The following is a 15,416-nucleotide window of genomic DNA, read 5'->3' as shown; positions in this document are numbered from 1 at the left end:
AAACTGTTCCCCCCATTCTTGAATGGGGGGGATCTACACAGGATGGATTGGGGGGCGGGGTCAGCACAGGATGAATGGGTGTATCAGTACAGGATGAATTGGGGGGGGGGGGGCAGGACTGTGGATCGGAGGGTCTGTGCAGGATAAATGGGAAATCACTACAGGATGCATGAGGGGATCAGTACAGGATGAATGGAGGATCAGTAAAAGATGAATGGGGAGATCAATACAGGATGGATGGGGGGTTTGGTGCAGGGTAAATGGAGGGTGGGTCAGTACGGGATGAATGGGTGGATCAGTGCAGTATGAATGGGGGGAGAAGTGCAGGATGGATGGGAAGGGAGGTCAGTACAAATGAATAGGGGGACCAGTGTAGGATGGATGGGGGGTGGCAGGAGATTGAATGCGAGGTGGGTAGGGTGATGAATAGATTGGGGGGGGGGGGGGTAAATGGGGAAGGGAGCACATGGGATGTCAGTGAGGACTGAATAGAGGAGGAGGGAATGGGGATCAGTGCGGGATGGAGAGGAAGGGTCCCAGGATAAGAGGGGTGGAGGGGGGTGTACAAGAGCGAGAGAGAGAGAGAGAGAGGGAGGGGTGGAAGGTGCAGAGGAGGTGGGGAGGAAGGAAGGTCAGCGCTCCTCGGACAACATCGCCCCGCTGCCTTGGCCGTCCATGTCCAACGCCAAAGTGCCGCAGCCTCCACGCCACCGCCTCCCCCCCTCCGCCAGCCGACAGGAAGGTGCGGGGCCGAGCGGTGCAGCTCAAAGATCCTCTAGCTATAGGATCTGTCGTGCAACTGCTTCAGACGGCGGAAGGAGGCCTCCGCCTCCCTCTCCCTCCTCCCGGCCTCGGTGTGCGGAAGGGGTTGTGAAAGCGCCGTTGGCGGATTTGCAGGCAGTCGCCGTTATCAGGGCGATAGCGGCCGCTGTTTGCAAATCCGCCAACAGAGCATTCACAACCCCTCTCACACGCCGAGGCCGGGAGGAGGGAGAGAGGGGGGTTCCTTCCGCCGGGCGGGGAGCGGGAGGAGGAGGCGATGGAGCCGCTGTTGCCGCTGTTCGAAGCCCGTCATTCGCTTCCACCCTTAGTCACCACGCACCTAGTATCTTTGCCCCACAATCAAAGATACTAGACGTATACAGCTGCCGCCGCCGCCGACACGAAGCGTCACGTTGCTATTCTCCAGAGATGCTGCCTGACCCGCGGAGTTACTCCAGTTTTTTGTGTCTATCGGTATAAACCGGTGTTCGATTGCCAAGCCGGGCAAAATGAGTCGGCATTTAGGTTGCCCGGCTGCACTTTGAGTGGTCAATGGCACCCGGGCAACCTCTAATTTCGAGCCCTGGCCTCCCTCTTTTGCCGACACCAGCCCACGGCATCAAGCTGCTGGGCAAGGTAACCCTTCAGAGACTGGAGGAGCTTTGGGATATGCTGCCCTTCGAGTCGCTGGAAAGGGTGCAGGTGAGTGTCAAATGTTGGCAGCTTGGCCTCTTCCCCCACCTTTGCCTGGCAGTGATGTGTAGAGTCTGTCCATAGGGGGGTGAGCAGAACTGTGATTGATGCAGGAGGAAATACAGCTGTTAGTTAACCTGTTGCTTAATCTGCCTGGTAGTCATTGAGAGAGATGGCATGGAAACAGAATCTTTGACCCACTGAGTCCACGCTGACCATCGATCCCCTATTTGCACTAATTAATCCATTTGTTATTTGACAACTGAATAAGTTTAACACAACTAGAGAGCAGTCCTGAACTACTATCTACCTCATTGGTGACCCTCGGACGATCTTTAATCGGACTTTACTATCTTTACCTTGCACTAAACGTCATTCTCTTATCATATAACCATATAACAATTACAGCACGGAAACAGGCCAACTCAGCCCTTCTAGTCCGTGCCGAACACTTATTATCCCCTAGTCCCATCTACCTGCATTCAGACCATAACCCTCCATTCCTTTCCCGTCCATATATGTATCCAATTTATTTTATGCCTCCACCACTTCCACTGGAAGCTCATTCCACACTCCCGAACGAACAACCCCTCAGTCTCTCCACCTCTGCTGTACAAGATGCACTGAGCAAGGTGAAGGAGCACAAAGCTGCCGGCCCCGATGGCATCCTCGGGCGTGTGCTCAGGGCATGTGCTGGACAACTATCCCTGGTCTTCACTGACATTTTCAACCTGTCACTGGCCCAGGGTGTCGTCCCTACTTGCCTCAAGACCTCAACCATTGTGCCAGTGCCCAAACAGTCAGCTTCAGGGAGTCTCAACGACTTCCGCCCAGTGGCACTCACCCCCGTCATCGCGAAGTGCTTTAAGCGGCTGATCTTGGCTCACCTTAAAGCCAGCCTCCCCCCCCACACTGGACCCCCATCAGTTTGCCTACCGGCCCAACAGGTCTACAGAGGACGCCATATCTGCGGCCCTACACTCCGCGCTGACCGACCTGGACAGCAATAATACCTTCATCAGGTTGCTGTTCATTGATTTCAGCTCGCCTTTAACACTGTCATCCCCGCCAGCTTGATCACCAAACTCAGCGGACTTGGCATCACCACCTCCCTCTGCAATTGGACACTGGATTTCCTCACCAACAGACCAGTCTGTTAGGATCATCAACCTCACCTCCTCCACTATAACACTGAACTCTCCTCTACTGCTTCTTCACCCATGACTGCGTCCCTAAGTATGGCTCCAACGCCATCATAAAATTTGTCGATGACACCACGGTGGTGGGACTGATCAGTGACAACAACGAATCAGACTAGAGGGAGGAGGTCCAGCACCTGGCAGCCTGGTGTACCAACAATAACCTCGTCCTCAACTCTAAGATGAAGGAAATCATCGTTGACTACAGGAAGACCAGAGGTGGCAGACATACCCCCATCCAAATAAACAGGACTGAGGTGGAGCGGGTCTCCAACTACAAATTCCTCAGCGTACACATCTCAGAGGATCTGTCCTGGTCCCTAAATACCACCAAATTGATCAAAAAGGCACAGCAGCGCCTTTACTTCCTGAGGAGGCTCGAGTAAGCTCGCCTGTCCCCCCAGATCCTGTCCAATTTCTACTGCTGTATCATCGAAAGCATCCTGACCACCTGCTTCATGGTATGGTACAGCAGCTGCACCACAGCCGACAGGAAGGCACTGCAACGGGTGGTGAAAACCGCACAGTACATCATCGGTGCCCACGCTCCCTGCCATGGATGCCCTCCACCGCAAACAGTGTCTGAGACGGGCCGGGAAAATCATCAAGGACCCCTCTCACCCTAACCATGGACTATTTGCCCTCCTCCCATCAGGGAGGCGGTACAGGAGCCTCAGGTCTCACACAAGCAGGATGAGGAACAGCTTTTTCAATAACACCGTTACACTGCTGAACTCACAGTCCCGTCGCTAGCTATCTTTAGACTCTCCCATTTGTATACATTTATTTGCCTATGTACCAGTTTAATTCATCCACAGTCCACACATTGTTAACCAGTATTTTTATTTCTACTATCTTGCATTATGACCAGACACTAAACTGTATTTTGTTGTACCTGTACTCGTATTTGTGCAATGACAATAAATTTGAATTGAATTGAATTGAATTGAATACCACTCTCTGAGTAAAGAAGTTCCCCCTCATGTTACCCCTAAACTTCTGTCCCTTAATTCTCAAATCATGTCCTCTTGTTTGAATCTTCCCTACTCACAATGGGAAAAGCTTATCAACGTCAACTCTGTCTATCCCTCTCATCATTTTAAAGACCTCTATCAAGTCCCCCCTTAACCTTCTGCGCTCCAAACAATAAAGGCCTAACTTGTTCAACCTTTCTCTGTAACTTAGGTGCTGAATGCCAGGCAACATTCTAGTAAATCTCCTCTGTACTCTCTCGATTTTGTTGACATCCTTTCTATAATTAGGCAACCAAAACTGTACACCATACTCCAGAATTGGCCTCACCAATGCCTTGTACAATTTTAACATTACATCCCAACTTCTATACTCGATGCTCTGATTTATAAAGGCCAGCACACCAAAAGCTTTCTTTACCACCCTATCTACATGAGATTCCACCTTCAGGGAACTGTGGTCAGTTATTCCTAGATCCCTCTGTTCAACTGCATTCCTCAATTCGCTACCATTTACCATGTACGTCCTATTTTGATTTGTCCTGCCAAGATGTAGCACCTCACACTTATCAGCATTAAACTCCATCTGCCATCTTTCAGCCCACTCTTCCAAATGGCCTAAATCTCTCTGTAGACTTTGAAAATCTACTTAATTATCCACAACACCACCTATCTTAGTATCATCTGCATACTTACTAATCCAATTTACCACACCATCATCCAGATCAATGATGTACATGACAAACAACAGTGGACCCAACACAGATCCCTGTGGCACCCCACTAGTCACCGGCCTCCAACCTGACAAACATCCATCCACCATTACTCTGGCATCTCCCATTCTGTCACTGTTGAATCAATTTTGCTACTCCACCATTAATACCCAACAATTGAACCTTCTTAACCAACCTTCCATGAGGAACCTTGTCAAAGACCTTACTGAAGTCCATATAGACAACATCCACTGTTTTACCCTCATCAATTTCCTGAGAAACCTCTTCAAAGAAGTCAACAAGATTAGCCAAACAAGACCTTCCAGGCACAAATCCATGTTGACTGTTCCTAATCAGACCCTGTTTATCCAGATGCTTATATATGGCTTGCAAACGTTTTCATGCCCCTTAAACGTTTCCACATTTTGTCACGTTACAACCACAAACTAATAAATGTATTTTATTGGGATTTTATGAGAGACCAACACAAAGTGGTGCATAATTGTGAAGTGGAAGGAAAATGATACATGGTTTTCAAATTTTTTTACAAATAAAAAACTGAAAAGTGTGGCGTGCAAAAGTATTCAGCCCCCCGAGTCAATACTTTGTAGAACCACCTTTCACTGCAATTACAGCTGCAAGTCTTTTGGGGTATGTCTCTACCAGATTTGCACATCTAGAGACTGAGATTTTTGCCCATTCTTCTTTGCAAAATAGCTCAAGCTCGGTCAGATTGGATGGAGAGCGTCTGTGAACAGCAATTTTCAAGTCTTGCCAGAGTTTCTCAATTGGATTTAGGTCTGGACTTTGACTGGACCATTCTAACACATGAATATGCTTTGATATAAACCATTCCATTGTAGCTCTGGCTGTATGTTTAGGGTTGTTGTCCTGCTGGAAGGTGAACCTCCGCCCTAGTCTCAAGTCTTTTGCAGACTCTAACAGGTTTTCTTCCAAGATTGCCCTGTATTTGGCTCCATCCATCTTCCCATCAACTCTGACCAGCTTCCCTGTCCCTGCTGAAGAAAAGCATCCCCACAGCATGATGCTGCTACCACCATGTTCCACAGTGGGGATGGTGTGTTCAGGGTGAAGTGCAGTGTCAGTTTTCCGCCACACATAGCATTTTGCATTTAGGCCAAAAACTTCGATTTTGGTCTCATCTGACCAGAGCACTTTCCTCCACATGTTTGCTGTGTCCTCCACATGGCTTGTGGCAAACTGCAAACGGGACTTCTTATGGCTTTTTTTCAACAATGGCTTTCTTCTTCCCACTCTTCCACAAAGGTCCGATTTGTGAAGTGCACGACTAATAGTTGTCCCGTGGCCAGATTCTCCCACCTGAGCTGTAGATCTCTGCAGCTCCTCCAGAGTTACCATGGGCCTCTTGGCTGCTTCTCTGATCAATGCTCTCCTTGCCCGGCCTGTCAGTTTAGGTGGACGTGTCTTGGGAGGTTTGCAGTTGTGCCATACTCTTTCCATTTTCGGATGATGGATTGAACAGTGCTCCGTGAGATGTTCAAAGCTTGGGATATTTTTTTATAACCTAACCCTGCTTTAAACTTCTCCACAACTTTATCCCTGACCTGTCTGGTGTGTTCCTTGGGCTTCATGATGTTGTTTGTTCACTAATGTTCTCTAACAAATCTCTGAGGCCTTCACAGGACAGCTGTATTTATACTGAGATTAGATTACACACAAGTGGGCTCTATTAACCAATTAGGTGACTTCTGAAGGCAATGGGTTGCACTGGATTTTATTTAGGGGTATCATAGCTGAATACGTTTGCACGCCACACTTTTCAGTTTTTTATTTGTAAAAAGATTTGAAAACCATGTATCATTTTCCTTCCACTTCACAATTATGCGCCACTTTGTGTTGGTCTATCACATAAAATCCCAATAAAATACATTTACGTTCGTGGTTGTAACGTGACAAATGTAGAAAAGTTCAAGGGGTATGAAAACTTTTACAAGCCACTGTATATTATCTCTAAGTATCCTTTCCATTAATTTGCCCACCACTAACGTCAAACTAACAGGTCTATAATTGCTAGGTTTACTTAGAACCCTTTTTAAACAATGGAACAACATGCGCAGTACGCCAATCCTCCGACACTATTCCCGTTTCTAATGACAATTGAAATATTTCTGTCATAGCCCCTGCTATTTCTATACTAACTACCCTCAATGTCCTAGGGAATATCCTGTCCGGACCTGGAGTCTTATCCACTTTTATATTTTTCAAAAGAGTCAGTACTTCCTCTTTTTTGAATCTCATAGTTTCCATAGCTACTCTACTTGTTTCCCTTACCTCACATAATTCAATATCCTTCTCCTTGGTGAATACCGAAGAAAAGAAATGGTTCAATATCTCCCCCATCTCTTTTGGCTCTGCAGATAGCTGTCCACTCTGACTCTCTAATGGACCAATGTTATTCCTTGTTATCCTTTTGTTATTAATATAGCTGTAAATACCCTTTGAATTTACTTTCACCTTACTTGCCAAAGCAACCTCATATCTTCTTTTAGCTTTTCTAATTTCTTTCTTAAGATTCTTTTTACATTCTTTATACTCAAGCACCTCCTCCTCACCTCCATGCTGCCTATAATTATTGTAGATCTCTCTCTTTTTCCGAACTGTGTCCAATTTCCCTTGAAAACCATGGCTCTTTCCAATTTTTACTATTTCCTTTCAACCGAACAGGGACATAAAGATTCTGTACTCTTAATATATCTATACACTGTAAATGCCCCGATTGTAATAATGTATTGTCTTTGTGCTGGTACACAAAATTGCTGGGGAAAGTCAGCGGGTGCAGCAGCATCTATGGAGCGAAGGAAATAGGCGACGTTTCGGGCCGAAACCCTTCTTCAGACTGATGGGGGGTGGGAGAAAGAAGGAAAGGGGAGGAGGGGGAGGAGCCCGAGGGCGGGCGGATGGGAGGGTGGGAGGAGACAGCTAGAGGGTTAAGGAAGGGGAGGAGACAGCAAGGGCTAGCAAAATTGTTAGCAAGGGCGAGCAAAATCTTTGTGCTGACTGGATAACACGCCACAGAAGCTTTTCACTGCGCACGTGACAATAAACTAAACTGAACTTTATTCTTTCCATATTGTCTTCAATCCCCTCCCCCCCCAGATTCTCCACTTGCCGACATGGAAGAGGCAATTTACCGCGGCCAATTAACCTACCAATCTGCACACATTTGGTATTCACTGTCTACAAAGGCTCTGGCTCTGTGTTGGACAGAGGTGGGGTGGGCACGTGCCCCTGGTGAGTGTAATGCTGCGTGTGTTTGCTTCCAGGCTGACATCGCCGCCATCCAGCAGATGCATGAGGAGCGGATGGAGCCGGCGCTGCGGGCAGTTGGTTGAAATACCAAGGTGGGTGCGGGGAGAGAGAGCTGGTGCTAGTGTGGGAGTAGGGGTAGAGAGGGCACAGGGAGTCATGGTTCATAAGTGATAGGAGCTGAATGAGGCCATCAAGTCTATTCCTCCATTCAATCATGGCTGATCTATCTTACCCTCTTAACTCCATTCCCCTGCCTTCCCCCCCCATAACCCCTGACACCCATACTAATCAATAATCTATCTATCTCTTCCTTAAAAAGATCCACAGCCAACTGTGGCAGTGAATTCCACAGATTCACCACCCTCTGATTAAAGAAATTCCTCCTCATCTCCTTCCCAAAGGAACGTCCTTTTATTCTGAGGCTAAGGCCTCTGGTCCAAGCATGGTTCCTTCGCACTATGCCTGATATAGCTGCTTTTAGTCTTTTTTGGTTTTGTTTTAGAGATACAGCGTGGAAAGTCTACGCTGACCAGTGATCCACACACCCTACCACTATCCTGCACACACTAGGGACAATTTACAATTTTACTAAGCTATTTAGCCTACAAACCTGGACGTCTTTGGAGTGTGGGTGGAAGCTGGAGCACTTGGAGAAAGACCACGCAGGTCACGGGGAGAACGTACAAACTCCGTACAGATAGCACCCGTAGTCGGGATTGAACCTGGGCCTCTGGTGCTGTGAGGCAGCAACTATACCGCTGCACCACCGTGCTGCCCCACAGCTGCTCCACCTCTCAGTCAGACCGTTTATCTCGGCACCATTTAACGCCATATAACCATATAACATATAACACTACCATTTACCTACGCCATATTATCAATTCTGTAATATCAAGGCCAGTCACCTCGGTGTTGAACTGGTCTCAAGGACTGGTCTCCGTAGCCACTTGGGCAGAGAATTCCCTGCATTTCCCATCCTCTGGATGTTAAGCTGCTACAGTTCAGTGAAGTTTGCTTTACATTGAATGATGGATTCTGCGGGCAATTGATGGGAATTTGTGAGGAACTAGTTGCAAGGAAAATTTGTGAGAGCTGGCATTGATTTGATGTGTTGAAATGGCCTATGTTATAAGGAAATATGAAGTATGGAAAAGTGACTTTCTGCATCACATATTTGTAACTTTGACGTGTATGTTGTGAAATAAGTAGCTGCGAGTAGAATTAAAAAGCCTCCAAACTTAAAAATAAACTTGTTTTTAATTTCTATTCCTAGATGTTGTTGCAGAAGATGAAGGAAATGGAATCAGCTGTGGAAAGGTACAGAGCTGAGCTGTGGCAGTTTCCAGACTGCATCAACTGCTCACAACGATAGAGATAAATAACTCATTTAAGGGCCTGTCCCACTTGGCGATCTTTTTCGGCGACTGCCGGCATCATATCAGTGTCGCCAAAACATTTTGAACATTTCAAAATCCAGCGACGACAAAAAAATGTTGCAACACTTGTAAAAACACCGCGATTCATACATCATCACGCCGCGTCACGCCACAAATGTTTCGGTGTTGATATTGTCGGCCACAGTATCTGCTGATGCATCAAGATGCCCCTGGGGTGTGGCACGGCACCAGGTTTGCCTGTGGCTGAGCTGTGAGCAGTATAACACTGATGCTGTGTTTCCAGCCAGGATTGGAGAAGGAGCAGACCCGGGGGGGGGGGGGGTTGCTGCGTGAAACAGGTCAACGTTGTTTTCAGTTTCGAGGTACAGCGTGGAAAAACGCTCTTCGGCCCACCGAGTCCGTGGAGACCAACCATCACCCTTACACCGACCGGTAGTCAGGATTGAACCCAGGTCTCTGGTGCTGTAAGGCCGTAGCTCTACTCTGCACCACCGTGCTGCCTCTGCTCCTACACTCTGGTGGCTTGCTTTGTCCTGTCTGGGGCAGGTTTTGTCTGGGCCACAGCCAGACATAAAAACAGTATTTTTCCACGAGTAGTAACTCTACTAAACAGCCAAACGTCTGTAGCCTCTTTTTACTCTGGTAGTTTATTTCCACATATTTAAATTATAATGTTTTATTTTTAATGGACAATGGCGCTGAGACAGCAGCAACGTGTGGTCCGAGTGGCCTCTCTCTCTGTGTACCTGCCAGAAGCCACAGCAGACCATCCACCTTCCAGATAGAGAAACGCATCCCTGGCAGTGACCCGGTCCTAGTTCCCTCTGCTCATTGGGTGCTGACTCCACGCTGTAGCGAATCACCTCTGAGTCAAGGTTGGAGGAGAGAGCGAGACGCATTAGTGCGAGGCTTCGGCCGTGGGCTTGAATCAGCCCGTTCACGGGGTCTTTCATCGGCCGGCGGAGGCTTCATCATCGGGAGCCTTGATCGCCTCGATGCAGCAGTTTGATTTCATGCTGCAACGGACGCTGAAAGACCCCGTGAACGGGCAGATTCTGCCCTTAGAAAGCGGCTGATAAAGTCCGGATGACAAAACATTGGGGGGAGGTTTGTCCCCCACCTCTCAAAGCATGGGGGGGGGGGGGGGGGAGAACAATCCTGTACCCCAAGATTTCCGCCCCTGCACCAAGGGATCAGGGACTGTCAGTAAGTTCTCTCACATGTGTCTTTTGCTGAAAATTAAATATGTTTGGGAGGAGTTTGTGCATTGTGTAAGAAGAAAATGTTGATGCTGCAGATGCTTTACACCGAAGATGAACACAAAATGCAGGAGTAACTCAGTGGGACAGGCAGCATCTTTGGAGAGAAGGAATGAGAGGTGTTTCGGTTTGAGACCCTTCTTCAGACATATTATGGCAAATATTGTATTGACTGGAACAAATGACAAGTTACAAATAGAAAATTGCAAATCTGCAGGTGATGGAGGACTGAAACACAATGCTAGAAATACTCGGGTCAGGCAGCAGGTGCGCAGAGATACTTTTTTAAATTGACCATTCATACAATCTGGTCGATGATAAACATATTTTCAGATGCAAACATAGGAAAACCGAGGAGAGCTGGATCGGTGGCTGATCTACTTGAAGCATCTACATCAAACTTGCTGAACCAATCCAGATTACAGATTGTAGAAACAAGAACCAGCAGATGCTGGTTTACCGAGGAAAGACACAAAATGCTGGAGTAACTCAGCAGGTCAGGCAGGTCCAGGAATGTTGCCGACCCACTGAGTTACTCCAGCATTTTATCTTTCCAGAATAGAAGTTTATTTTTCATGGCCACTTTATTCAAAATTTGTCAGTTGCCACATAGCAAGCCTGTGTAAGTAAGCTTGTTCTCTCCCCATCCACGATGCTACATGGAGTAAAGCTGTTGCTCCCAGTATTTCCTGCTGTCATTTGAGATCCATGTTCCTCTCATACCTCAAAAACATCTCCCTTGTCCATGATAAAAGGCTTGTTATCTATGCTGTATGTAATTGAATAGAATGTCCTGACATCCATGATCAGCAGGATGTTTTAGGGCTGGTTTGTAGCTAATCCATCTTCTCTCCTGCCTACAGTACTTTCATACTGAAGCACAGGTTCCCTGATCTGTTGTCATGTTTTTTTGCTTTGTAGAATAAAGATGCTGTCGTTTACAAATTCATTGAACTGCGGGTGAATAGCAACTGGGGCCATCCAGAATATACTTGAGGTTATTGCTTATGTGGGTGCCAAGAAATTTGAATGAGTCAGTGGTGGATATTGGTTCGCCGGAGATGAGTAGGGGGGTCTTGGGTTGTGCCTTACGTCTGAGATCAATGGTAAGTTCATGTGTTTTTGATGTGTTGAGTAGGAGGTTATTATCTGTACACCAAGTGACTGCTTTGTGTGTTTGAGTGCGGTATTCTGTTTCGTTGTTGTTAGAGATGAGACCTATGATGGTTGTGTCGTCTGCGTATTTATATATTTTGACTGAACTATACTGGGATGTGCGTTGATTTGTGTAGAGTGAGAATAACCAGGGTGACAAGACGCAGCCCTGAGGGGCTCCTGTACTGAGGTGCAGAGGGTGAGATGTGGTGTTATGTATCTTCACCCTCTGTTGTCTGTTCCAAAGGAAGCTATAGATCCAATGACAGACAAAGTTGATTTTCCGCAACAATGTCAATTTCTGTCATAAATGTTTATAGTGTTTTAAATTATTTATAATTATTTTATATTAAATGTATTTAGAATGAAACATCCTTAATTTTCATTTACGGCGGTGGTTGTGGGGGGAGGGAGGTGTATTGGTGGGGGTGTGAGGACGGGGGATAGGGGGCAGGTGGGGGGTTGAGGGGGGAGGGAGTTTTGTGTGGGCTGGGGGGTTGTGGGTGGATGGGGCTTGTGTGGTTGGGGAGGATGTGGGGGTCTGCGGTTGGGGAGGGGGTGTGGGGGGAGAGGAGGGTGGTATGGGAGGTTGTGGGTGTGGGGGAGGGGGCTGTCGGGGAGGGGGTTGTAGTGGGCTTACTGGTTCCCGGCCCCGTCTCCGACCGCACTCCTGGCTCCAGGACCCGGCTCCAGACTCATGTTCTCCAGAGATGCTGCCTGACCCACTGAGTTACTCCAGCACTCTGTGAAACATCACCTATCCATGTTCTCCAGATGCTGCCTGACCCACTGAGTTACTCCAGCACTCTGTGAAACATCACCTATCCATGTTCTCCACAGATGCTGCCTGACCCACTGAGTTACTCCAGCATTTTCTGTCTATTTTCCCTTCACCCATCTGCCCAAGCCCACTCTCCCCCCTCCTTTCCTATGTTCCTTTCCACCCATAAACCTCTCTCTGCCTTTACATTTCACTCCTCTGTCAAATCTGCTCTACTTATCTACATGCATTTTTCTTCTTCACGTTTTAGTCATGAAAAGATGCAGTGTGGAAACAGACCCTTCAGCCCAACTTGCCCACACCGACCAACATGTCCCACTCACACACGCTTGGCCCATATCCATCTAAATCTGTCCTATCCATGTACGTGTCCAAATGTCTCTTAAAGTCCCAGTCCCAGCCTTAACTACCTCCTCTGGCAGCTCGTTCCATACACCCACTACCCTTTGTGTGAAAAAACTACCTCAGATTCCTGTTAAATTCTGAAATATTGGTCATAAATTTGGTGCAAAAATGCTCCAAAATAATGCTCAGAATGCATCATTGAGCATCTAAAACCCCAGAGCTTAAGTGGGCCCTGGATCCCGGCATCGAGGGGCTTCACGCTTCGCGCTCGTGATGTGCGCAGAAAGCACATTATTTCACATTAAAATGTTTGTAATCCTGTCATGCCACCCCCCTTTTTGAAAAGCTTCATGTGGGCCTGCTACCCCCAATAACATATGCTCGAATTTTGCACAGTAATCTCTTGTGTGGGACTTTGTCAAAGGCTTTTTGAAAGTCCAGATACACATCCACTGGCTCATCGCCTCATCTCTGTCAACACAAAGTAAATTTTGCAACAGAACCACATCTCCAGTGGGCACAGGAACACGGGTTTCGTAGCCCAATCATGGATTGCTTTCTTCCCCTCTCCTTTCTTTAGCTTTCCAATTAATTCCTGAAGACTTCATGCAGTCTCGTGAGAGGCTTCTCAGAGCCTCTTGCAAAAATCACCTCCAGCACAAAACTCTGCTTATGCTCACCTGGCCTTGCCTTTCCCCTCCACCAGCCAGCCAGCTGCTTGCTGCTGCCTCTCCTCCTCAGCCTTAAACCTGGCTCGTGACAAACCCACAAAGGTGGCTGGCCTTGTCATGACCTCTGGCGCTGCCCACCCAGGCACACTGGCGACAGTGCAAGCCCGCCCACCCTCCAGAGCCAGTCATCCCACCGCCACAGACAGACAAAGTGTTTTAGAAGGAACTGCAGATGCTGGAAAATCAAAGGTACACAAAAATGCTGGAGAAACTCAGCGGGTGGGATGCAGCAGCATCTATGGAACTTCTTCAAAGTAGGCATACCTTGAGATTTCGCAGTGGAGTAGACAAAGTGTTTTAGAAAGAACTGCAGAAAGACACCTTGCCAATACACAGCCGTGCGCAGTGTGCCGGCTTCCATCCCGTCCCCACTCCCAGAACGTGCGGCCAGGGCTTCTGTCGGGGAGACGGGTCCGCCACATTGACCAAGCCATGGCTCGCCCTGCAGCCGCTCACTGGTGTGAAGGAGCTAAATTCACCCCTGCCCCCATCACAGAGTCAGTGAATCTTACCATAGCGGTGCTCGCTGTGACCACTTGATTGGCAGAGCCGGCAATTGTGACTTTGAACATTTTGCTGAAGATTTTTTTCTCCTTCCTGGAAGTTTCAGTTGCATTTGGGTTGAAATGCGAGCAGCGTCCTCCTCTTTTCCCTTGAAATAAAGGAAGGCATTTAACTTGAGTGGTCCCGTCAACACACACACACACACACACACACACACACACACACACAGAATGAGAGAGGGCATCACTTATGCAGCTTTTATGCAAAGGTGAAGAGGAAGTTTTGTCTTTTCTTTTGAACTTTGAAAATCTCCCAAAAGGGAAGTGCACCGTTCCCAGAGGCTGTAATACTGGGTTGATGCGTGGAGTGGACGGAGCAAGCCCCTATTCCATCTCCCTGTTCCAAAAATCAATTTAATATATGGTCCCTAGATAAGGGACGTATCAGATATTAAACTGTTTAATTTCAAAATAGACTTTATTCAATAATAATAATAATATCTTTTATTGTCATTGCACGTCAGTGCAACGAGGTTTAGTATGCAGCTCCAACCGATGAAAAATAAAAATAAAATAAATAAATAAGCTGTGTGTCGTGACCATCCGAGAGAGACTGTCCAGGGGGGTGGGTGGGGGGCACTCAGCAGGGCCGGTTCAGAGCCGCTGTAGCTCTTGGAATAAAGCTGTTTCTGAGTCTGGAGGTTCGGGCGTAGAAGGCCTTGTAACGTCTGCCGGAGGGAAGTAGTTCGAACAGTCCGTTACAGGGGTGTGATGAGCCTTTATGGATGCTGACGGCCTTCCTGAGGCACCGTGTGTGGTAGATGCCCTCCAAGGCTGGTAGCCTTTACATTTGTCAAATTCCGCCGCGGTCTCTGGTAAGGAAGCGGCCGTTCCAGGGTTCCCAAGCCGCTGAGAGGACTCTCCTGACGCCGGAGCAACATCACCCGGCGAGAACGGCCTGGAACATCGGGCCTCCGTAGAGGCATCTGTGGAGGCCTCAATAGGCCCGACTATGGGTGAACTGGGGATGGGGGCTGGACATTGTGCCTTCCCTCATAATGGAAACCATTGTGGGGGGATGTTTTTATGTTAAAGATCTTTATTATTGTTATGTTTTGTATTACCCTTTCTGGCTTAATCCCTCCCTTCACCACCTCCAGTTTAAATTCCAGTTGGAATATTTTGGAGGACCAAGCAACCAAGAATCAAGAACCAAGAGGTTTTAAATCAGAGTTTTCCCTCTCCTAGATGGACTGCCTTCCCAGGCTGACGAGCCCCATCTGCCCGAGACGCGTGGGGACGGGAGCGTCTACCTTCCCGTGCAGGTCTATAGCACCTGCCCACTGCCCGGAATTGTGATAATTTCCGTACTCAACATTTGAAAGAGCTACGCAACAAGGTGCTGGAATGGAAGAGGTGATTACACCACAAGATAGTATTTCAAATGTATCTACGCAAAGATCAGGACATAAATCTGGTTCTATAACCAGTTCAGGGCCTCTGCTCGAATGGAAGTTGAAGTTGATCTAGCTGCACTCTCAATAGAATCGAATACCTTGGAGAAGAAACATGAGATTGAGCGACAAGAAGAACAGTTGCGTGAAGAGATGAGGCGG

The 15,416-nt window shown here is 47.7% G+C and overlaps 1 non-coding gene across 1 annotated transcript; it reads right to left on the bottom strand.

Annotated features, from left to right (window-relative positions):
- Window positions 1-14,119: 14,119 nt before the first annotated feature.
- Window positions 14,120-14,301, bottom strand: LOC116967654. Its single transcript, XR_004410300.1, has one exon. It is a non-coding gene; the product is annotated as a U2 spliceosomal RNA (small nuclear RNA).
- Between the last annotated feature and the right edge of the window lie 1,115 nt (window positions 14,302-15,416).

Source organism: Amblyraja radiata, chromosome 40, assembly GCF_010909765.2.
Source record: "Amblyraja radiata isolate CabotCenter1 chromosome 40, sAmbRad1.1.pri, whole genome shotgun sequence".
NCBI classification, from domain to species: Eukaryota; Metazoa; Chordata; class Chondrichthyes; order Rajiformes; family Rajidae; genus Amblyraja; species Amblyraja radiata.
The sequence above is the reverse complement of the archived record's forward strand: the minus strand, read 5'-3'. Positions and strand labels throughout refer to the sequence as shown.